Below are 25,867 nucleotides of genomic sequence, written 5' to 3'. Positions count from 1 at the left end.
TGAACCGTCTGAGGGCTGAGAAAAGGAACTGGCAGGGAGGGATGCTTCTCTCTTCAGAGCTGGCTTTGCTATCCCTGAGTAGACTAGGAGTATAAACCCAACCAGGACATTCCTGGGCTTGCAACAAAATAAAGCGTCACCCTTTTCAGCTAACGATGTGCCTGTGGGAAAACCACGCTCCTTGCTTATTCCTCCTTTAGAAATCACATAAAATAGCCCAACTGCTTATGCCTGCAATGAAAATATTTTGCAAATCACCCTCTTTCCTCCTTCCCCCATGGAAATAATGCACAGCCTGTCCTCTTCCTTCTTCAGATACTCTCTTAAGAACATTGGTATGGGTCACTATTTTCATTTGGCCTCTCAAAACAAAACTTTGTTTATCAATCTTGTAAACTCCAGATCCTAGCTCTCTCCTTCCAACCCCTGGTAGTGTTATCATTCTGCAAGACGGCAAGGTGGGAAGTCAGATGCTTCTGCAACAAAGACCAACTGTGCAAACCAACATGAGCTTGTCATTTACTCATTGAAGCCTCTGACAAAGGAGCGTGATGCCAGGCAGAGCTGGTCGCTCGCTGCCCTCAAGCAGCTTAGAAACCAGCTGGGAAGACAGCAGCCGCCATCTGTGTGCTTCCCGGTGAGGCGGGTTCACTTGAGGCGGGGGTGGCGATGGGAACCGACCTGGGCGTGGCATGAATACCACTCTGTGACCCCAGAGGTGAGCCTCTGCGCCCTGGTGGGGCTCCCAGACTTTGGAGAGGCTGCCTTTGGCTCAGCACTTGGGGCAGAGAGCAGTCTGGCTGTGAATCATTCCCCACAGAACCGGTCCTTGGAAGGGAAACCAAAACCTGTCCTTTGCAGAGGCAGTGTTCAGGCTGATGTGCAGACTCTCGTTGACCAGTGCCACCTTCTGAAGAGAAGGAGGTGCAGCAGGCAGAGCTCAGGAAGCACTTCTGAGCATCTACTGAGCGCCAGGCTCTTTCCTAGACCCCAGCCTCTCATGACCAGGCTCATTCACAGCCAGGGACCTTTTGTTTGTGCTGCTGCGACTCTTGTGCTCCCTAATCCTCCATTTATCCAAGACCTGGCATTCTCAAAGTCTTGGAAACCTCCACCATGAAGCCCTCTGTGAACACCCCAGATCCTGTCTGCCCCTGAACCTCTGTGGATTTTAAAGTTGTTTCTAAGGGTTTCATGTATTTTGTCCTCATGACTTGTCTGTGAGCTCCGTGAGTTCAGGGGCGGTGCTGCTTCTCTGACCATGCCATAGTATTAATTTAGTACACTCCATTAAGCATGTCTTGAGGTTCAGCTATCACTTCCCCTTTGCCAAAGAACTTTGTTTTTGGAGCAATTAAAATTTTTTCTACTTAAAAATATTATAAATGTAATATATGTTTGCTCTAAAAAACCCAAACAATTCAGAGTTGTATGTAGAAAAAGTTAACAGTTCTTGGGTCCCGCTTCCAATCCCATTCCTCTGAGGCTATTAGTCCTAACAGGATAGGGTAATTCCATCTACATCTCTCTCCACGCACAGACAAACTTAAATTAAAATGTACGAATACACGTATATCGGAATTTTAAATTTTCCTATTTTAAATTATTTATTTATCATTAAAAAGAAAATCTGGCTCATACTAAACAAAGTACTCTATCTTGACATTGCTTTTTAATTAACACCACATCGTGGTATTGTGTTAGCTAGTAAATTTGCTGAGAAAAGCCTCCTTTATCAGTAAGGGACATAGGCAAATTCAAACCTTCTGACATTCATGGATAACTCTTTTTAAATTAATTAATTAATTAATTTATTTATTTTTAGTTGTGTTGGGTCTTTGTTGCTGCGCACAGGCTTCCTCTAGCTGTCGTAAGCGGGGGCTACCCTTTGCTGTGGTGCGCGAGCTTCTCACTGTAGCGGCTTCTCTTGTTGCGGAGCACGGGCTCTATGCCTGCGGGCTTCAGTAGCTGTGGCACGTGGGCTGAGTAGTGGCTCGTGGGCTCAGTAGTTGTGGCTCGCGGGCTCTAGAGCACAGGCTCAGTAGTTGTGGTGCACGGGCTTAGTTGCTCCGCGGCATGTGGGATCTTCCCGGACTAGGGCTCAAACCCGTGTCCCCCGCACTTGCAGGCAGATTCTTAACCACTGCGCCACCAGGGAAGTCCCCCATGGATAACTCTTTAAAAGATTAATTAATGTAAAGGAAAAATAAAGAAAAAGAGACTGAGTAATAAAACAATAGATGTTAAAGGACACTGCATTATAATATATAAGTAATTAAAAAGGAAAAAATTCATCATGGCGTTTTTCTGTTAGTACATGTAAGATGTTATTTATTCTTTTTCCCCCTAATAGCTGCATAACTTATATTCGAGGGTATAAACATAACACAGTTTATTCAATACTTTAACTGATGGACATGCATTTTGATTATACTTTCTGCCCTACCAAACAATGCTGCTATAAACATTCTTATATATATGCCCTGTAGGACATATTCCTATAAGTGAGATTGCAGGTATTTTAAATGTTAATAGGTGGTGCTAGACATCTTTTCTAAAGATTGTAGCAGTTCATCAGACCCTAGCAATGAATGAGCACTCCTGTTCCCCTACACTTTTACCAGCGCTGGGTGCTACTATTCTATTTTAATTTTGTCGCTCTAATGGGTCAGATTTGTTGTTTTAATTTGTATTTCCCTAACTACCAGTAAAGTTGTATATCTTTTCATTGCTTACTGACAATTCACATTTCCTTCTCTTTAAATTGCCTTTTCATATCCTTTGCCTCTTTTTCTGCTGTTCTTTCTTTTTCTTATTTATTCGTAGAAGTCCTTTATTAAGATAGCATATAAACCCTTTGCCGTAAGTTTTACAAGTTTTTCCTCCCATCTATTCTTTTAATTTTGTCTATAATAAATCTGGCTACCTAAAAATTTCAAACTTTGTGTTGTCATATGTTAAAACCTCTTTCTTTGTGGCTTTGGTTTTTATGTCTTCTTTAAGAAGACCTTGCCCCTCAGAATTTACGTATTTACAATTTACATTTTCTTAAATTTTCTTCTAATATTTTTTGTAGTTTTATTTTTTTCATTTAGATCTTTAATTCACCAGGAAGCTGTGGATGGTATGATGTGCAGAGCGGTCTAGCTTTATTTAATAGATGATGTTGGACTAACTGCCTATCCATAAGAGAAAAAACCAAACCAAAGCAAAACATCCTTTCCCCACTGTCTGCACCTGTGTCATATATGGAGTTACTCTACCCTTATGATATATTAGGTTCCCAGACCTTGCTTTTAAAACTTTTCATTTGGGGTGGAAGACAGCACCCATTGTCCCGACAATGTACAAAGAATCAACACGAGCACTGGTTCCCTGCCTGGGTAAATGTCTCTTTTCTTGACATTTAGCTGTCAACAGGGAGAGGGGAGGGTTTAGATTACACTTTCTCAAACTTAGGCCCATGTGAAGCTCTTAAAGCAGCAAATATGCCTTCTTTTGGCTTGAAGAAAAAGGACCAAATTTTGAATTATAACAACCCCAAGTGGTGCCCTCAATCACCAGGCTTCTTACATGCTGGTGACAACAGAGCCCCAGTATAAGAGGTCCTGGTCAGAGGCACCCTTGTCCTTGGGAGGCTTGGGGGTGGTGTCTGGCTGGCTTTCTTTTCAGTATCTACTCCTGGGCTGAGATTTTCTTTAGGCCGAGTTTCAGCCTGGAGCAAATTTTTTATGGCTGTGAGCTAATCCCCTAGCAAACCCTGGTTTATATAGAAACGCTGACACAGTGCTAGCTCTGGTGATTCAACTGGGGCGGCTGGGCTATTTTTGGCTCCCTGATGCCAATAAGGGATAATTCTCATTTAATAGATTCCGTTTCTGTTGGGACAGGGATCCCGCTTTTTCTTTCCAGTGGGGTGGTGGAACTTCTTGCCCCAAGACCTGAGCAACTGGGCGGCTGCCGGCGGGGAGGGCTGCCATGGAAGCAGCTCAGGCTGCAGTAAGTTACAATCAAGGTGGGCTTTTCATCCTGGGATTGCAAGAGCCTTAGAAACAAATAAATATTTTCATCTCCTATTTTGTCTCTGGGCAGTGGGCCCAAAAAGCATCTTGATTCTTCTCAGTGAAACTTGGGAGAAAAGCTGAGGATGACTTAATTCCCTTTTCCTCTTCCCCGTTCTGCACTTCATTCTTTGTACTGAGGAGACCTGCAGCAAGGGTCCTAAGCAGCCACTGTTTGTGGGTGTGAGCCAGGCAGGGTTGTACTCGGGGGCCTCTGAGAGGTGAGGCTGTGTGCATGGCAGACCCCTCCTGAGATGGCTCCTGTGCCCCATGTCAGGGCCGACGTGGCCATGGGATGGATTGGGAGCTGGCAGGAGGGGGCCAGTTCTTGGTTTGGGCTTCATTTCTGTTATCAGCAGGTATGAATCTTGGGTTTCAGCTTGAGCTCTTAGAAGAACTAGGGAGTGCTTTCTTTCCATTCCTCTCAACTGTCTCCTTACCTAGGGTCAGACTTTAAAAAAAAAATTGTGATAAATTATTCATAACATAAAATTTACCATTTTAACCATTTTGAGGCATATAGTCCAGTGCCATTAGGTCAATTTATATTGTGCAGCCATTCCCACCATCCATCTCCAGAACGCTTTTCATCTTACCCAGCTGAAACTCTGTGCCCATTAAACAGTACCTCCCGTTCCCTGGGAGGTGGACTCTTGCCACTACAGGATAAGGGGGTTTGGAGCTGTGAGCTCTGATGGCCTGGGGTGGGTGGTGGGGTGTTGGGAATTGAGCCTGCAGGTGCCACGTGGCCTGGTGCTTTCTTCACTCCTTCTTTCCCGGTGCCACCATCGCATTCAGTTCTCACTGCTACCCGGGGCCCTGTTAGGATGGCTCTCAGGGCTGCCAAGAAACAGACGACTCCATACAGAAGGGAGCCCTCTTCACCACGTCAGACCTGTCCCAGTGACGTTTGGAGGATTAGACAGGTAAACGTCATGGTCCCCATTTGTCAGAGAAGACCCAGAGCAGCAAGAGTAAGCAGCCCAGTTATCCAGTGGCCGAGCTGGGGCTTGAACTGGGGCTGCTTGGCTCCAGAGCCTGTGCCCGTAACCCATGCTGTATACTTATTGATAAGCTCTGGGGCTCCTGAAATAATCCCCAGACCAACAGGGTCATTGCAGGAGCACCAAGCGTTGCTCTCAGCTCAGCAAAGCATCCAGACTGGCCCCACCTAATTCGTGGCCTTTGAAGTCAGCAATGTCAAAAGCGGGACAGCCTTGTCTTTTACCAGCTTTTATGGGGCCTGTCAGGGGGATGGAAGCACTTAGAGATGGCAGGCAGATAAAGGATGGGCCGGGCTTGCCCTGATAAGGTGGCCCAGGACGGGGGGGAGACACTGAAGCCGCCAGGGCTGTGGTTTCTGCATGGGAGTAAGCGCAGTTTCTGGCAGAGCCGGAGAAGCTGTGAAGACAGGCTGGCGGCCACGGGATTTAGTGGTTTAGCTTTGTTGAAATCCTCAACTTCAAGGACTTCCCCCGGTGACTGAGTTTTGTCAGGCTAATTAAGAGCAAGCCCGGCCCTGCGGCCAGCCAAGCTCTGGGAAGAGAGGAGGGAGAGAAAGTGTGGGCGAGGGATGCCCAGACGGCTGGGAAGCAAGGAGCTGGTGTCACCCCTGATGGATGAGGGCCCACCCGTGACTGGCAAGACAGATGGTGAGGAAGACCCCGGGGTGAGTCCTGTTCTGCCTTTCACAGCTCCTCTTCCAGGTACCCCCTTCGCCTTCCCAAAGGCCCTGCCAGGCCAGGGTACCCACCTGGGGCTGGGAGGAGTTGGGGACTCAAGCCTGGGGGGTGGGGGGCTTAAGCATCCTTGGATTTAGGGTTCACCCATCACCTTGCCCTCACACGTGAGCTTGGCTGGAGACTAGAACCCGATGTGTGTCTCGTGAGGGACTGTGGGCTTGGAAGAAAGAGAGGAGCTGTGCGTGGATGGGCGCACACAGGGAGGCTGAGCGCGCTCCCAGATAAACGCTTCTTCAGGGCCATCTCCATGACGCAGGTGCTAGTGAGCATACCTGCCCAGGGCCTGCCTACAGCACAGGAAATAGGTTCCGGAAATGGGTGGGGTCTTATTGACTAGTTTAATCCTCCCCAAGCCCCTGTGATGTGAAATGGATACTACTGTTATCCCTGTTTTACAGCTGAGGAAATCTAGGCTCAGAGACGTTGAATAACTCGCCCAGTGTCACACAGAATGTATCTGAACCCATGTCTGACCCCAGAGCCTAAGCTCTTCAGCACAGGTTATGGAACTGGCAGCAGTGCCTGTCTGGCCATCTGCCCTCAGACCGATGCAAAGAGACAGACCTGAGATGAGGCCCAGCTCACCTGTGGCCTCACTTCAGTTCCTTCTGCTTAAGAGGCTCTCTGGACTCAAGCTGGGTCCCTCAGCCAGAGGTGCGACAAGAAGTGTGGAGAGGCCTCAAGAGCCCCATTGGCTGCCGCACGGTGCTGGGAGCAGGTCGGGGGAAGCCCTCGAAGGCAGGGACCACGTGGGGAATCTGTGTTCACACTCCAAGAAGCTGGATAACAAGCCAGTTCCCGCCACTGCTAACAGAGCAGGGGCACAGGCGGAGCTGACTGAGGCAAGGGGTGAGGGAGGGGTTCTGGGAGCCGGGAGCCCTTGCCTGAGCTGGAGAGCAGGACGCTGGGTCTGAGAGGGTGAGCAGGAGTGGGAGGACAGCCCCGAGTAAGGAAGAGCATTGCTGCTGGGCAGAAGAGCCCAGTCGTCTGCTGTTTATGACCTTGAGCAACTTAACCTCTCTGTGCCTTTCTGCATCCCTGGGCATGTGGTTGAAGACCAGATGAATTAGTACAGACAGAAATCTAGGTCTATCTTCAGTAAACTGTGAAGTGACCACGTGGGCTCCGGGCTGCTCTTATTCTCCCAGCTAAGAAACGCTAGCAGGCACGACCTTTGGGCAGAGGTGGAGGAAGGGGGCCGGCTGCTTGGCCTGCAAGTGGGCAGGTTACCCTTGTCTTTCTGGCCTGGCTCCCTGACCTCCTACTCTTTTACATGGGTCTTCCCAGTGTGACATGTCAAGTATCGTCCAATAGAACATTTCCCAGGGTTGGTGGTGTTGCTCCAACTGGATTAAGAGTTAAAGCTTGTGGGGAAGACCATCCCAAAGAGTGGAGAGGTGCTTGCTTCCTTCCACACACAGTCTTTGACTGGTCGCTGTGCTCCCTGTGCAAGGCACCAAGCTAGGCTCTGGGAGAACAAACCAGTCATGGTCCTTGCCCTTAAGGAGCTCACAGTCGAGTGAGAAGACGTTATCCATTCGTTCATGCATTCACTCAGCCACCACTTACTGAGCACCCACTTGATGCCAGGGACCTCTCTAGACATTGAGAACCCAGCAGAGAACAGGACAGTTGGCAACTTCCTGCAGGCTACACTGGTGGCTTGCTTTTCCAGGATGGCATCAAGATGCATTCAGTCTGGAGTGACCACCGTGACCCTCAGTCCCTCATATGTGCTGGGTACTGGGAATCCACTGGTGGACAGTATGGCAGAGTGGTTAACAGCTGGGTCTCGGGTCACACAGCCTGGGTTTGTGTCTTAGCTCTGCTGTGTACTGGCTGTGAGACCCTAGGAAGGTGACTTGACCCCTCTAAGTCTGTTCTTTGTCTGTAAAATGGGGATGCTAGTGATACCTTCCTCGTAGGGTCATGGTAAGGACGAAATGAGATGATGTGCAAAAGGCACTCAGTGCTCAGCACACTAGCAGTACTTACGTGATGTCCACCTGTTGGGACCACTGTCGTTATCGCTCTCCTCCTGCTTTTAGGTGTTCACCTGAGACCTTGGGACTACTCTCCTCTCCTCCCAGTTGATTTTAGGATTTAACATCCAAGTACTGTTAGAAAATCAGGTGTGTAATTCTGGTTCAAGGTTAACAAATTTCCTTATTTTATAAGTAACCTTTGACATATATACACTACTATGTATGAAATAGATAACTAATGAGAACCTACTGTATAGCACAGGGAACTCTACTCAATGCTCTGTGGTGACCTAAATGGGAAGGAAATCCAAAAAAGAGTGGATATATGTATATGTATAGCTGATTCACTTTGCTGTACAGTAGAAACTAACGCAGCATTGTAAAGCAACTATACTCCAATAAAAATTAATTAAAAAATCAATTAGACTCTGTAATGATCTATATGGGAACAGAATCTAAAAAAGAGTGGATGTATGTATAACTGATTCACTTTGCTGTACAGAAACTAGCAGCAGGAACTATCACAACTTTGTAAATCGACTAAACTCCAATAAAAATTAATTAAAAAATAAAAATCAATTAGAAGGGGCTTCCCTGGTGGCGCAGTGGTTGAGAATCTGCCTGCCAGTGCAGGGTACAGGGGTTCAGGCCCTGGTCCGGGAAGATCCCACATGCCACGGAGCAACTAAGCCCGTGCGCCACAACTACTGAGCCCGTGCTTTAGGGCCCGTGAGCCACAACTACTGAAGCCCGTGCGCCTAGAGCCCGTGCTCCAAAATGAGAGAAGCCACCACACTGAGAAGCCTGCGCACTGCAGCAAAGAGTGGTCCCCGCTCGCCGCAACTAGAGAAAGCCCGCGCGCAGAAACGAAAGACCCAACACAGCCAAAAATAAATAAATAAATTTATTTTAAAAAAATCAATTAGAAAAAGGCAGACAACCCAATGGAAAGATGGGTAAAGACTTGAGCAAGTCGTTCACAGAAACAGAAATAAAAATAGCTTATAAGCAAATGAAAAGAAGTTCAACCTTATCTATATTTTTTAAAATGTCTATTAACATAACAAGATACAATTTTCACCCTGCAAACAAGTGAAGGTTTAAAAATTTGCGAGTACCTTTTGTTGGAAAGGGTATGGGGAAACAGGCACAATCACACATAGTGGGCGGGGGGGTGTGAACTGGTGTGAGACTTCTGGGGAAAGTTTGACAGTTTCTGCAGTATTAAAAGCACACCATCCTTTCAACTTAGTAATTCCACATACAGGACTTTATCTTATGGGTATAATAACAAATGAATGCAGTGATATGCATCTAAGGACATTTACTACATCCCTATTTATTATAGAGAAAAAAATGGAAAGAACTATGAGCATCCACCAATGGAGGACTGATTAAACTAAGGTACATCTATACAATGGAGTACCCTGCAGCCGTTATAAAGAACATGGGGGCCTATATGTACTTTGGAGATCTAACATATTGCCAAGATATGTTAAATAAGTATAGAAAAAGGAAAGTGCAGAGCAATATGCACAGAGTTCTTCCATCTGGATTAAAATAAATAAAAGGTATAGGCCAATATACATGTTTATATGTACAGAATATACCCCAAGGAATGTCTAAGAAACTATACTCACAGTGATTTCCTTTAGCCAGAGGTCCTGGGAGCCTGAACAGGCACAGGGGGCTGATGACTCTTCATCCTACCTTCTTGTATTGTCAGAATGTTTTTAATCCCCATGAATTGCTTTTATAATTCTAAAGAAACAATCAAACCAATTAGAGCTACTCAGTAGTAGTTACAACATTTGTAGTTAAAAGATGAAGTCCTGTTCCAAGTTTTTTTTGTCTGTGTTTCGGTGTTGGGACGGACACAGTGTTCTTCCTCTGAAACCCTCCCAAACTAGCTAAGAGGTGGCTTTCAGGCAGGGTTACCCATTTAGGAGTTTCAAACATAAAACACCATCCTGCCATGCTTTGCTCAAGGTGGAGCAGAAAGCCCAGGGGTTGAGTCTGACCTAGCTGGTAGTGGGGGCTGTCCCTGCTTCCTGAGTGCTTGAACAGTTGGTGGTTTGGTCCTGCATTTTGATCTCCCCTGTAGAATCAGAATCCAGAAACCCCTAGGGCGAGGCCTGAGGTTCTCAATGCATTCTCAGAACCAACCTCACCCCTGTGCTGGTGAGCAGGTGTTCACCGGGAGAGAGACCACAGAGGCAAGTGGTCCTGGAGGAGGTATGGCTAAAACGAGTCCTCCAAGTGGGTAAGCAAACGTGTGTATTTCCTGTGAGGACCATTAGGACAGCTTTCATGTGTATGGAACTTGGGGCCCAATCTATCCTCTGTCTGTCCCTGAATCCTTGGTAGCTAGAGGGGTCTCCCATCAGGAAGTAGAGAGGTAGGAGCCTTTGGAACACGAATCATGCACAGCCGACCTGTAGCTTCTAATAATAATTCAGAAGCCAGAACGCCCATATTTTTTTCCTCTCATTCCTCCACCCCTTCTTATTCCTTTCCTTTTCCTCCTCCTCCTTATTGTTTTTCCATTTAGAAGTTTTATTAGTTTTTGTTTTAAATTTCATGTAAAAATAAAAGTTATATTTGCGAGAGTCACATATTACCACTCGTGTAGACACACACACACACACACACACACACACACACACACACACACACAAATGCACCCACCCCAGTCCTGGATTTCTGCCCCTATTTTCTACTTCTCAGAGGCAACTACTTTTAGTAATTTATCTAATTCTTTTGATATTTACCTCTGGTATCTCTAAATAATGTACTTACACTTATGTTGCTTGAAGTTTTCATTTTTGGCATGGTTGATTGACTTCTCACTGGGAAAGATGAGGATTTAACTCTTTTTCGTCATCACCCGCACCTCCCATCTCCCACTGTTCCAAAAGAGTAGCATAATTTCATTAGACCAGTGTTTGGTGATTAAATTATTGTGATCCTGAAAACTCTATTCACAGTTGAACTATGAAGACTTGTACTTTCCTGATCAACATTTCCTCTCTGGAGTCAATTACCTTTTTTCCCCTCTGCCCAGTTTTTTTATTATAGGTCACTAATTCAACACCAAACTCTCCCCCAGTTGAATAAAATTTGTCTTAAAGTTGTTTTCATGAACCTTATTCTATCATGTCCATCTTCTTGAGAAAATCTCTCCTGCAACCTCTGAACTTGGTTGGGTGCTTTCTTTTGGGTTGGCCAAAAGGTTCATTCGTTTTTTTCCGTAAAACAGCTTTAGTAGCACTTTGTTGCCTTTAACTTCATTCGAAACAATTTTGTTAGATTGTATTGTGACAGCTGTCATACCAGCATTTAAAAAAAACTTATCAAAATTCGTGAATTTTTGTGTAGCCATTTCAATATTGAAGATGGAAGAAAAACCCAACAATTTAGGCATATTATGCTTTATTGTTTCAAGAAAGGTAAAAATGCAACTGAAACGCAAAAAAAGATTTGTACAATGTATGGAGAAGGTGCTGTGACTGATCGAACGTGTCAAAAGTGGTTTGCGAAGTTTCGTGCTGGAGATTTCTCACCGGACAAGGCTCCACGGTTGGGTAGACCAGTTGAAGTTGATAGCGATCAAATTGAGACATTAATTGAGAACAATCAATGTTATACCACACAGGAGATAGCCGACATACTCAAAATACCCATATCAAGCACTGAAAATCATTCTCACCAGCTTGGTTGTGTTCATCGCTTTGGTGTTGGGGTTCCACATAAGTTAAGTGAAAAAAACCTTCTTGACCTTATTTTCAAGAGATTCTCTACTTATATGTAATGAAAATGTTCCATTTTTAAAACAAATTGTGACAGGCGATGAAAAGTGGCTACTGTACAATAATGTGGAACAGAAGAGACCGTGGGGCAAGAGAAATGAACCACCACCAACCACACCAAAGGCTGGTCTTCATCCAAAGAAGGTGATGTTGTGTATATGGTGGGACTAGAAGGGAGTCCTGTTATGAGCTCCTTCTGGAAAACCAAACATTAATTCCAGCAAGTACGGCTTCCAGTTAGACCAACTGAAAGCAGCACTCAAAGAAAATCGTCTGCAATTAGTCAACAGAAAACACATAATCTTCCATCAGAATAACGCAAGATTGCCTGTTTCTTTGATGACCAGGCAAAAACTGTTACAGCTTGGCTGGGAAGTTCTGATTCATCTGCTGTATTCACCAGACATTGCACCCTCGGATTTCCATTTATTTCGGTCTTTACCAAATTCTCTTAATGGAAAAAATTTCAATATCCTGGAAGACTGTAAAAGGCACCTGGAACAGTTCTTTGCTCAAAAAAGATAAAAAGTTTTGGGAAGATGGAATTATGAAGTGGCTGAAAAATGGCAGAAGGTAGCGGAACGAAGCGATGAATAAAGTTCATCATTCAAAAAGTTCTTGGTGAAAATGAAAAATGCGTCTTTTATTTTTACTTAAAAACTAAAGGAACTTTTTGGCCAACCCAATAAATCTGCTATGCAGCTTTTGTTTGGGGTTTCTTCATTAGCATCTTGGCAATTCCCTTGGTTTTCTTTTTCTGCTGATCTTCTGTTTCCTGGATCCCGTATCCTCCTCTTTCTTGGGTTTCTTCTTTGCTTTGGTGGAGTACATTTTCTTCCATTAACTTACAAAGGAGTAAGCATTTTTTCTGTGACCTTGGATGTCTGAAAATGTATTTATTCTACGCTCATGCTTACTTGATGGTTTGGCTGGGTATAGTATTCTAGGTTGGAAATAATCTTTCAGAACTGTGATGGCCTTTTGCCGTTGTCTTCATGGTTCCAATGTTGCCAAGAAGGCCATTATATGAAATCTGTTTCTCTCTCTCCCTCTCTGCTATAGGAGATCTTCTTTGCCCTGTTGTTTTGAAATTTCACGATGCAGTTCCTTGGTGTGGATATATTTTTACTCATTGTGCAGGGCACTTAGTGAGTCTTGTCCATCTTGAAACTCATGTCCTTCAGTTCTGATTATTACTTGTGAAAATTGTTTCCTTGATTATGTCCACTTTCATTTCTCCTCTTTGTATGTTCTACCTCCCCATGTGCTCCCTGAAGCACCTCTTATTTAGATGTGCATCTACTGAACTGTTTCCCCAATATTCTTATTTTTTCTATTTTCCATCTTTTTGTCTTCTATATTCTGAGCTGTTTATTTTGAAATTTTTATGCATTTTGTTTCTGCCCTCATTTTTAAAAAATGTCCAAGAGCTCTTTTTTGTTTTCTAAACATTCCTTTTTAAAATAACATCTTGTTCTTGATTCATAGATGTAATCAAGATGTATAGATGTATCTTCTCTGAGAATATTAGAGTTTCACTAAAGTTTTCTTCTCCTTTCCTATTTAATTTGGTCTCTATATTTCATATTATATAATTTCCACAAATGCCTGGTTATTCTTGATTGTCTCCTCACATTTAAGAGTAGAGGTAATTAAAAAGCTGACTTCACAGCTCTATGTACTTTAGGTGGAGCTGTTTAAACTATGAACTTCACGTAGCATAATCTAGCTGGGCTATTTTCGTTGGGAATCCTCAATGCTTGTGTCTTTTGGACTTTTCTCTTGCAATAATCAGATTGTTCAGAGAAATTGTCTCCAGTCTTCTGCCTGGAGGATATATGTTTGGCTCTCAGCATTCAAGGAGCTTAGGAGGGGAAGAAGGCTAGCTGTCTCCTTATTCAGGATGTGTATTACTAGTCTGCTCAGGCTGTCATAACAAAATACCACAGTCTGGGTTGCTTAAACAACATAAACTTATTTTCTCACTGTTGTAGAGAGTGGAAGTCCAAGATCAAGGGTTGGTTTTTGTTGAGGCCTCTCTTCCTGACTTTCAGAAGGCTACCTTCTCCCTATGTCCTCACGTGGTCTTTCCACTGTGTGCATGAGGAAAGAGAATGCTCTGGTGTCAGCCCTTCCCCTCCTTATGAGGACACCAGTCCTATTGAACAGAGCCCCAACTTATGACCTCATTTAACCTTAATTACCTTCTTAAAGGCCCAATCTCCAAATATGATAATATGGGGGGTTAGGCCTTTAACGTGAATTTGGGACAGGTACAGTTCAGTTCATAACAGTAATGTAAACTTTCACTTAACTGTTCTGTTTTCATTCTGATGCTTTTTCCTTCAACTGTGTTTGGTGATCTCAAGACCGTTTCAACCTCTCTAGAAAATCATCTTCGAGTCTACTGCTGGAGTGGTGATGAGGCTGCCACCTGGCTACATTGAATGAGGATGGGTCTCTGAAGGCTTGACAGTTTCTTAAATAGATTATAAACCAATTCTCCTTTTTAAAGATGCACATTCACCCCCAATTCCAGAGGTAACGTTGCTGCCAGTTCCTGACTAGTTGAATTTTGGCTTTCATTACTGTTGACTTAGGACTAAGTTTTTCAGGTCTGCTAAATTGGTTACCACTTATCCAGCTTCCAAAGTGTTCTTGCTTTGTTCTCTCTGTCCACAGGAATTATACCATAAAAACCTCTTTTTGTTGTCAACCTGTGGGCTTTCTGGAGGGAGTAGAGGTAAATGCACCTTTGTTTAATTCTCCATCTTTAACTGGACGCCATATATCTCCTTCCCTTGAAAGCCAATGGAAGCCCATTTGAGGAGTTAGCTTTGATCCCCAGTCCATTTCTCCCCCAACTCTGGTGTTCCCACAAAATGTATCTATTGCATCCAAATGTGTTTGATTTTGACACATTGGTTGATTTTTGAGGACTAATAGTCTGACATCACTTAACCAAAAGTTAGGGAGCACACTCGGAGCTCATCTCAAGTATGCAAACAATTTTAATAAACTCAGAAAATGATTTGTGCTTTGAGTTGAACAAAGCCTCCATGTTTCCCTGAGCACCATTTCCCTGCATTTTAAAACTTGATATATTTCCAGGGGAATCTAATCCATATGTTTCCTATTTTTTATTTTGCTTTTATACATCATAATATTGTTTCATAAAGCACTATTTAAGTCAACATTCTTTATTAGCTTTTTTTTTCTTAAGTAAGCTTTTTTCCTTAGCTTTTATTTAGAATTGTATTTTTTTCAAAACTTTCCAACCACCAAGTTGGATTGAACCCCCAAAGATCTGAGTTTCACTTGAAAATTTGGCTTTTGTTGGGTTCTGATTAGAGGAAACCCATGTTTTCTAAAATCTTGTGGGTTCTATGTTTCCCAGTTGAGCAAATCTGTACCCAGAAGCCACGCCACAGATCATCTTATTCCATGGTTATTTAGGCCAAAAAGGAAGTGCATACCTGCAGGATACCTCTTGTTGTGGTCTACTATGCCACTGAGTAGACAAGAGTGGAAGGAGCTATAACTCTGCCTCTCCGGGAGTTCACAATCTAGTTAGGGAGACGAGGAAGGAAAGAAAGGGTCTATCATTTCTTCACTACTTACTACGTGTTAGATAATGGACTAGTTACTTTGCCGTGATGGTCCTATTTAAACCTAAGAATACTCATGTATTTTATATAAATTTATTCCTCATAATAAGACTTCAGGGTAAATATAATTATTATCCCTATTTACAGAATAAGGGAACTGAGACTCCAGATGTTACTGATCTGGCCCAGTATTGAATAACTAATAAGTGGTAGAGAGTCTGGTTTAGAATGTAGGCAGGATTCTAACATATGAAAAGCAGGAAAATGATTAGGTACCTGTTTTGGAGTGAGTATTCAATAGTGATTATCAAATTAATGTAATGGGGCCAATGACACATACAGTACTGTAAGATTGAGAGAAGATTTATGAGGGCTGCCACCATTAGGGAAGATGTCCTAGAGGAGACTGTCACCCCAAACCTATCTCCATCTGTACTGCTGCCAAGTCCATCCAAGTGACTGTCATCTCTTACCCGGATACCTGCTAGAACCTGCCAACTGCTCTCCCCACTTTCCTTCTTGCCCCATTACTATCCCTTCTCCACACAGCAGCCAGCATGATCTTTTTTTTAAATTTTAATTCAAGGTAAAATTTGCCTACAGCGAAATGCATACAACTTAAGTATGTAAGCTGATGAATTTTCACGAAATGTATACACCCGTGTAAGCAACACCACAGTCAAAACAGAACATTTCCATTACTCTTACGTTCCCTTTTGGTCAATACCCACCTCTGATAGGCAACTATATTTCTTATTAGTATAACCATAGATTAGTTTTGTATGTTTTGAGTTTCATATAAATGAAATCACAGAGTTTATACTCATTTGTGTCTGGTTTCTTTCACTCAGCATAATGCTTTAAGGTTCATCCATGCTGTTCTGTGCATTAGCAGTTCACTTTTTAAATTGTGAAATTTTATTTCAATTGTATGATAATATCACTATTTATTGGTTTTTCTGTTGAAGGAGATTGGGTTGTTAAAGTTTGTTAAATGAAGCCGATACAAGCATTCTTGTACAAGAGAACTTGTGGACATATATTTTTATTCTTTTGGGTGAGTAATTGAGAGTGCAGTTGCTGGTCATAAATAGATGTATGTTTAACATTTTACAAAAATGTAAAAAGGTTTCCAAAGTTCTTTCACCATTTTACACCTCCACCAGCAACATATGGGGGTTCTGTTTGTTCCCCTTCCACTAGACACTAGAACAAGTGAAAATAAGAAAGACAACACCCAATGTTGGAGAGGCAGAGGAGCTGGAATAACTGGATATTGATATGGGGAAAATACAGCTTGACCTATCATATACTTCAAATTAATATCTGCATATGGTGTGAGGCAGGAGTCAAGGTGTAGTTTTTCCCATATCAATATACAACTGTTCTAGCATAAGTATTATTATTTTATTATCTAGCCCTATTTTTTAAAAAAAGTTTCCTTTTTCAATTGAATTGCCTTTGCTCTTATGTCAGAAATCACATATGCGAGAGTCTATTTCTGGGTCATCCATTCTGTTCTTTCGATACGTTTGATAATCCTTATGCCAACGCTACACAGTTGTAATCTTTTAAAATTATTTTTTAATTGAGTTATAATTGATATGTTATATTAGTTTAGGTATACAACACAGTGATTTGTTATCTGTATATATTGCAAAACGATCGCCACAATAAGTCCAGTGAACATCCATCACCATAAATAGTTACGAATTTCTTTTTCTTGTGATGAGAACTTGATAGATCCACTCTCCTAGCTACTTTCAAATATGCAATACAGTATTATTAAGCATAGGCACCATGCTATACTTACATCCACATGACTTACTCGTTTTATAACTGAAAATTTGTACTTTTGGACACCCTTCACTCAGTTCACACCCCCCAGCTCCCAATTCAGGCAACCACCAATCAGTTCTCTATATCCATGAGGTTTGTTTGTTTGTTTGTTTTTTAGATTTTACATATAAGTGAGATCATATGGTGTTTATCTTTCTCTGAGTGACTTATTTCACTTAGCATAATGCCCTCAAGGTCAATCCATGGACGTTGTCCCAAATTGTGGAATTTCCTTCCCTTTTCATGGCTGAATAATATTCCACATTGTGTGTGTGTGTGTGTGTGTGTGTGTGTGTGTGTGTGTGTGTGTGTGTGTGTGTACACAGATATCTATATCACATTTTGTTTATCCATTCACCCATTGATGGACATCTAGATTTCTGCCATGTCTTGGCTATTGTAAATAATGCTGTGTTGATCATGGGGGTGCATATATCTTTTTGTGTTAGTGTTTTTGTTTCCTTCAGATAAAACACTCAGAAGTGCTAGAGCATATGGTAGTTCTATTTTTAATTTTTTTAGGAACTTTCGTACTGTTTTCCGTAGTGGCTGCACCAACTACTTTCCCACCAACAGTGCACAGGGTTCCCTTTTCTCCTCATCCTAGCCAACACTTGCTATTTCTTGTCTCTTTGAAAATAGCCATTCTAACAGGTGTGAGGTGATATCTCCTGTGGTTTTGATTTACATTTCCCTGATGATTAGTGCTACTGACTTAATAGTTGTAACTTTATAATGGTTCTTAAAATCAGATGGCGTGAGTCTTCCAAATTTGTCCTTTGTCAAGATGGTTTTGGCTATACGAGGTCCTTCAAATTTCTAAATAGCTTTTAGAATCAGCTTGCCAATATCTACAAAAGAGCTTGCTGGGATTTTGATTGGGATGGTGTTGTATCTATAGAACTATTTGAAGAGAATTGACACCTTAACTATATTGAGTCTTCTAATCCATTAACCTGGTGTAGCTCTGCATTTATTCAAGGCTTCTTTAATTTCTCTTCTATCTTGTAGTTTTCAGTGTAGAGGTTTTGGCCATTTTAAATTAAATTTATTCCTAAGCATTTTGTGTTTTATGATGCTATTTAAATAGTATTGTGTTTTAAATACCATTTAAAATTATTTGGTACTAGAATATAGCAATTCCGTTGATTTTTGCATTTTGACTTTTATACTGTGACCTTGCAAATTTTCCCTATTAGTTTTAGTAGTGTGTTTTTTAGGGGTATATTTTTTTACAATTTGCCATATAAACAATCATATCCTCAGAAGAGAGATAATTTTAATATTTCTTTCCTACTGATCTGTATGCCCTATTTGTTTGTTCACTTATTTATTTAGCTTTATTGCACTGAAAAGATCTCCTGTTTACTGTTGAGTGGAATTAGTGAGACTGCGTATCCTTTCCTTGTTCTCTGTTAGGGAAGAAAGCTTTCAGTATTTCACTAAATATAATATTAATACTGTTAGTCATCATCTTTTAAGAAGTTCCCTTTGTAGTAGGCAGACTCTTACATGGCACCCAAAGATTCTCACCTCCTTTTATTCATACCCTTGTGTAATCTGCTTTTCTTGAGTATGGGCTGGGCATATCGACTTGCTTCTAATGAATAGAGCACAGCAGAAGTGATGGAATATCACTTTAAAGTTTAGGTCATAAAAAAACTGTGGCTTCCATCTTGCGGTTCACTCTCTCTTGCCAGCTTGCCCTGAGGGAAGCCAGGTACCGTGCTCTGAGCTGCCCTATGAGGTCCATATGCAAAAAGACTAAGGGACGTTTCCAGCTACCAGTTACTGAAGAACTGAGGTCCTCAGTCTAACAGCCCATGAAGAACTGAATCCCACCAACAGCCATGTGAGTGACCTTGGAAGTGCATTCTCTGCCACTTGCATCTTCAGAGGAGATTGTGCCCCAGCCGACAGCTTGACCATAACCTCATGAGAGACCTTGAGCCATAGGCAGTCAGTTAAGCCACACTCAGATTCCTGACTCCAGAGCCTATGAGATAATAAATGTTGATTTCCCCCTTTCATTCCTGGTTTGCTAAGAATTTTTATCATGAATGGGTACTAAATATTGTCAAATGTTGTTTTTGGTACCAATTGAGATGATTGTATGTTTTTTATCCTTTAATCTATTAATGTGGTAAATTACATTGATTTTCAGATAAGCCCCACATGGTCATAATGTATTATTCTTTTATATATTGATTCAATTTGCTAATATTTTCTCAAGGATATTTTGCATCTGTGTTTATGAGGGATATTGGTCTGTGGTTTTCTTTTTATTATTGAGGTATAATTCACATACTACAAAATTCATTATTTTAAAATTCAATGTACAATTCATTGATTTTTTTAGTATATTTACAAGGTGTGCAGCCATCACTACTATCTAATTCCAGAACATCTTTATTACCTCCAAAAGAAACCCTGTACCCATTAGCAGTTACTCCCCATTCTTTTTTTCTCTAAGTCCCTGGCAACTACTAATCTACTTTCTGTCTCTATGAATTTGCCTATTCTGGGCATTTCATATAAATGGAATCATACAATATGCGGCCTCTAGGGTCTGGCTTCTTTTATTTTGCATACTATTTTAAAGATTCATTCATGTTGTAGCATGTAACAGTAACTCATTCCTTTTTATCGCTAAATAATATTCCATGCTATTCCACGTGATGTGATACATCACATTTTATTTATCCATTCGTCAGTCATGGACATTTGGATTGTCGTCACTTTTTGGCTATTATGAATAATGCTGCTATAAACCTTTGTGTAGAAGTTTTGATATGGACATATATTTTCAGTTTGTCTGAGATATACCCGAGTGGAATTTCTGAATTATATAGTAAGACTATGTTTAACTTTTTGAAGAACTGCCAAAAATTTTCCCCAGTGGCTGTACCATTTTAAATCCCCACCGGAAATGTGTGAGGTTCCTAGTTTCTCCACATTCTCACAAACACTTGCTTTTATCTTTTTGTTTATAGCCATCCTAGGTATATAGTGGCATCTCATTGTAATTTTGATTTGCATTTCTCCAATGCATAATGATGTTGAGCATCTTTTCATGTGCCTATTGCCATTTGAATATCTTCTCTGGAGAACTGTACTCAGCTCCTTTGTCCATTTTTAAAAATTGGGTTATTTGTCTTTTTATTATTGAGTTGTGATAGTTCTTGTTAGATTCTAGATACAAGCCCCTTATCAGATATATTATTTGCAAGAATTTCCTCCCATTCTGTGACTTGTCTTTTCACTTTCTTAGTGGTGTCCTTTGAAGGGTGAAAGTTTTTAATTTTGGTGATAGGTAGTTTTTTTTTTCTTTTGTTTCTGTTGGAGTCATATCTAAGAAGCCATTGCCTAATCCAAGGTCATGAAGATTTATGCCTAAATTTTCTTCTAAGGGCTTTACAGTTTTTGCTTTTACATTTAGATCCTTGATCCATTTCAAGTTAATTTTTATTCAGAGTGTGAAATAGGAATCCAAATTCATTCTTTTGCCTATAGATAACCTGTTTTTCCAGCATCATTTGTTTAAAAGACTACTCTTTCTTCCATTGAATTGTCTTGACACCCCTTGTCAAAAATCAGTTGGAGATATATGTGTGTATATTTTAATGGACTCTCAGTTCCATTCCATTGGTCTATATGTCTATCCTTATGCCAGTACCAAACTTTCTTGATTACTGTAGCTTTGTAAGTTTTGAAACTGGGAAGTGTGAGTCTTCCAACTTTGTTATTCTTTCTCAAGATTGTTTTACCTATTCTTAGTTGTTTGCATTTCCAAATGAATTTTAGAATTAACCTGTCAGTTTCTGCAAAAATACTATTCTCCCCTAATATCTGGAAGAAATACTTTGAGACTATGCAAATATCCCATTTCTCCTCAAACTTTCTCCCACTAATTTTAGCATCCATCGTTGGATCTTGTCTACAACAATTATTGTGATGTTCTAACAGTGATTTTCTATTTCCCTTACCCCTTCTGCTTGTATAAATTGGAATGCTTGGAAGAACTGTTCCTTCTCCTCCATGTCTCACTTTCTCTCAGTATTGGCCCATGTGTGTTTATTTTATAGGTTATCCTATAGGTTATTCTGTTGTTATGCATCTTATTGCTCAAATTGTTCGAGCTTTGGCCATTGGGAACTCCTTGAGGTTGGTTCCTGAGCCCTTTACAGGTGTCCTCATCTTTTTTCGAGCACTTCTTTACTTTCTAGCACACAAGATGCTCCAGACTCCTCTTGTATCTTCTCTGCCCCAGGTTTGGATTCAACCGTTTATCCAAGGAGCCCTGGTTGTGATAGTGGTTGTTTTCAGTTTTTGTTTTTTAATTGGACAGTGATATTCAGAAGCTAAAATCTGGGCATTAAAGTCCTCAGTGGTACTGAGATGTCATTGTTTCTAAGGTCTGTCAGCACACCAAACTTGGATATATATACATACACTAACTCATGCGTACACTCATTTATATTTATTTTTGTAACTATCTGTCTAAGTGAACATATTTTGAAAACTGTTAGTTCTTATTGATAGTTCTAATTCCAACCCAGTACCAGTGTGCCTTCTGACCTTTGCCATTTACTTATTTGTAACTGCTTTTACAGAAAGTTAAAAACCTATTTACAATATATCTATTTATTCCTTCAACTCTAGTATGCATAGGAAGTTGCTTCAAAGTTGCTAACCTATACCTCTGTGAGAAACAAATTTACCAACTACAACCTACTATTTATGTACAGTTCTTTTTCTTTTTAGCTTTACAGTATCTAGTTCAAATATGGTTTTTGAAAGTTACTAAGGTTAGTTCTTCTCTTTTCCATTCCCTCCAGTGTGCTTATGCTGTTGATTTTTAATACATTTAGATTATACACTTGGGTTACAGTTAGTATTTCATCTTGGGTTCTCACCACATCCTGGTTGATTGTATTTTCTATAAATTTACATGCAGTAAAACTTGTTCTTTGTAGTGTACAGTCCTAAGGATGCATACAGTCATGTCTTTACCACCAGAGTTGTGATGCAGGACAGTTCTCGCACCCCCATGTTCTCTTTTAATTTACATTGTATCTGCCCCTTCATTGCCCTCTATCCCTGGCAACCACTGATTTTTAGTCAGTTTGCCTTTTTCAAAATTCGTAAAAACAGGAGTGTAGGATATATAGCTTTTTACGTCTGACTTCTTCCATTCAGCCAAATGTATTTAAGATTCATCCATGTTGCATGAATCAGTAGTTCCTTTTCATTGTTGAGCAGTATTCCATTGTATTGTTGAACCATTGGCATGGTGTTTATCCATTCACCAGTTGAAAAGCCTCTGGGTTGTTTTCAGCTTTTGGTGATCATGAGTAAAGACGTTATATAAATGTATGGGTTTTTGTGTGAACTTAGGTTTTTACCCAAGAGAAATAAAAACTTAGTACCGGGATTGTTTGGTCTTGTGGTAGTTCTATGTTTAACTTTATTTTTTAAAAAAACTGACAGCAGTGTTTGCAGCAGTGGCTTTATTATTTTGTATTTCCACCACCAAAGTATATGAGTTCCAGTTGTTTTGCACCCTTGCCAGCAGTTGGTATTGTCATAAAAAAACAAAAGCAAAAACAAAAACAAAAGCGAAAACAAACAAAAACAGAAACAACCCCCCCCAAAACCCCTTAGGCATTCGAATAATTATGTAGTGATCTCATTGTGGTTTTAATTTGCATTTGCCTAATGACTAATGACATGGAGCATCTTTTTATATGCTTATTTGCCCTCTGTATATCTTTCGTAAAGTGTCTGTTTAAATTTTTTGCCCACATTTAATTTGTTTTCCTTCTTTTTTAAGTAATTTTTATTGGAGTATAGCTGATTTACAATGTTGTGTTAGTTTCTGCTGTACAGCAAAGTGAATCAGTTATACATGTATACACTCGTTTTTAGATTCTTTTCCCATATAGGCCATTACAGAGTATTGAGTAGAGTTCCCTGTGCTATACAGTAGGTTCTTATTAGTTACCTGTTTTATATACAGTAGTGTGTATATGTCAATCCCAATCTCCCAATTTATCCCTTCCCTCTTGGTAACCATAAGTTTGTTTTCCACATCTGTGACTATATTTCTGTTTCATAAATAAATTCATTTGTACCATTTTTTTAGATTCTTTTTTTGAAGTGTTGTTGAATTACAATAATATATTAGTTTCAGGTGTACAGCATAGTGATTCAGCATTTTTAAAGATTATATTCCATTAGAAGTTATTACAAGAAAATGGCTGTCATTCCCTTTGCTTTACAATATATCCTTGCTGCTTATCTATATTACACATAGTAGTTTGTAACTTTTAATCCCATACCTCTAATTTCTCCTTTGGTAACCGGTAGTTTGTTTTCTATATCTGTGAGTCTGTTTCTGTTTTGCGTATACATTCATTTGTATTATATTTTAGATTCTACCTGTAAGTGATATCATACAGTAATTGTCTTTCTCTGTCTGACTTATTTCACTAAGCATAATGTTCTCTGGGTTCCTCCAAGTTGCTGCAAATGGCAGAATCTCATTCTTTTTTATTCCATTGTATATATACATACTACATCTTCTTTCTCCATTAGTCTGTTGATGGGCATTTGGGTTGCTTCCATATCTTGACTGTTGTAAATAGTGCTGCAATGAAATAGCTCATACAACTCAATATTAAAAAATAATAATAATCCAGTCAAAAAATAGGCATAAGACCTGAATAGACATTTTCCCAAAGAATATGTATGGATGGCTAACAGACACATGAAAAGATACTCAACATTGCTAATTATTAGAGAAATGCAAATCAGAACAACAATGAGATATCACCTGACACCTGTCAGAATGGCTATCATGAAAAGTCTACAAATAATAAACATTGGAAAGGATGTAGAGAAAAGGGAATTCTTTACACCATTTTTGGGCATGTAAATTGGTGTAGCCACTATGGAAAACAGTATGAAGTTTCCTTAAAAAGCTAAAAATTGAACTACCATATGATCTAGCATTTCCACTCCTGGGTATATATCTGGAAAAAATGAAAACACTAATTTGAAAAGGTTGTTTATTTTCTTATTGTTTAGTTTTGAGGGTGCTTTATATATTCTGGAAACAAGTCTTTTATTAGATATGTAGTTTGCAAATATTTTCTCCCAGTCCATGGTTTGTCTTCTCATCCTCTTAGTGTATTTCATAGAACAAACCTTGAAAAAATCCAATTTGTCAATTTTTCTTTTATGAATCATGCTTTTGGTCTAGCTAGAACATCTTGGGGAGAATTAATATTTGAATAATATTGAGTCTTCCAACTCGTAAACATGGTATATTTCTCCATTCATTTAGGTCTTTGATTTCTTTCATCTGTTGATTTATACTTTTCATCTACAGATCTTGTGCATATTTTGTTAGATTTATACCTGTGTTCCATTTTTTGATGCTATTGTAAGTAGTACTGCTTTATTAATGTTGAATTCCAACTGTTTATTGCTAATATAGAGGAATACAATTGAGTTTTGTATATTGACCTTGTATCTTACAACCCTGTTATGCTTACTTAGTTGTAGGAGCCTTTTAAAAGTTTTTTTTTTTTCCCTATGTGGCCAATCATGCCATCTGCTAATAATGATGGTTTTCTTAGTTTCCAATCTACGGACCTTTTATCTCTTTTTCTTGACTTATTGCACTGGCTAGGAGTTCCAATATGATATTGAATAGAAGTGGTAAGAAGGACCGATTTACTTTGTTCACAGTCTTAAAAGGAAAGTACTCAGTCTTTCGCTATTAAGTATGTTATTAATGGTAAGTTTTTGTAGATACCCTTTATTAGGTTAAGGAAGTTTGCTGCTATTACTAGTTTGTTGAGAGGTTTTAATCATATGGATTTTGAATTTTGCCAAATGCTTTTTCCAATGTTGATCCAGCCTTGAATTCCAGGGATAACCCCAGTTGGTTGTAATGTATTATTATTCTTTCTTTTGTGTTACGCGAGCCTCTCACTGTTGTGGCCTCTCCCGTTGCGGAGCACAGCCTCCGGACGCGCAGGCTCAGTGGCCATGGCTCATGGGCCCAGCCGCTCTGTGGCATGTGGGATCTTCCCGGACTGGGGCACGAACCCGTGTCCCCTGCATCTCAACCACTGCGCCACCAGGGAAGCCCTGTAATGTATTATTATTTTTATGTGTTGCTGGATTTTGTTGAGGATATTTGCGTCTGTGTTCATCACGGATTTGTTCTGTAGCTTTTTCCCTATAATATATTTCTCTGGTTTGGGTATTAGAGTTATACTAGTCTCACAGAAAAAGTTGAGAAGTATTCCATTCTTTTCTATTTTCTGTATGAGGTTGTGTAGAATTAGTATTATTCCTCCTTAAATGTTTGATAAAAGTATTAGAGACCTAAGTATTTAGAGAAACCATCTGGACCTGGAGTTTTATTTGCTCAAAAGTTTAAAATCATGAATTCCATTTCTATAATAGACAAAGGACTACTCAGTTTATCTACTTTTACTTGAGTGTCTTTTAAGGAATTTGTTCATTTCTCCTAGTTTGTCTAATTTGGGTCTTTAATATTTCCTTCCTTCTACATATTTTGTATTTAATTTTCTCTTTTTTTCTGGTTTCTTAAAATAGAAACTAAGATGACTGATTTGAGAACTTTCTTCTTTTCTAATATAAGAAACTAATGCTATAAAATTTCCTTTAAGCACTGTTTTAGCTGTATCCACAAATTTTGTTATATTTTCCCTTCATGCTCTTTCAGTTCAAAATATTTTCTAATTTTTCTTGGGACTTCCTCTTTTATCTATGGGTTATTTACAA

This window comes from Phocoena sinus, chromosome 3 (genome assembly GCF_008692025.1).
Source record: "Phocoena sinus isolate mPhoSin1 chromosome 3, mPhoSin1.pri, whole genome shotgun sequence".
NCBI classification, from domain to species: Eukaryota; Metazoa; Chordata; class Mammalia; order Artiodactyla; family Phocoenidae; genus Phocoena; species Phocoena sinus.
The sequence above is the reverse complement of the archived record's forward strand: the minus strand, read 5'-3'. Positions refer to the sequence as shown.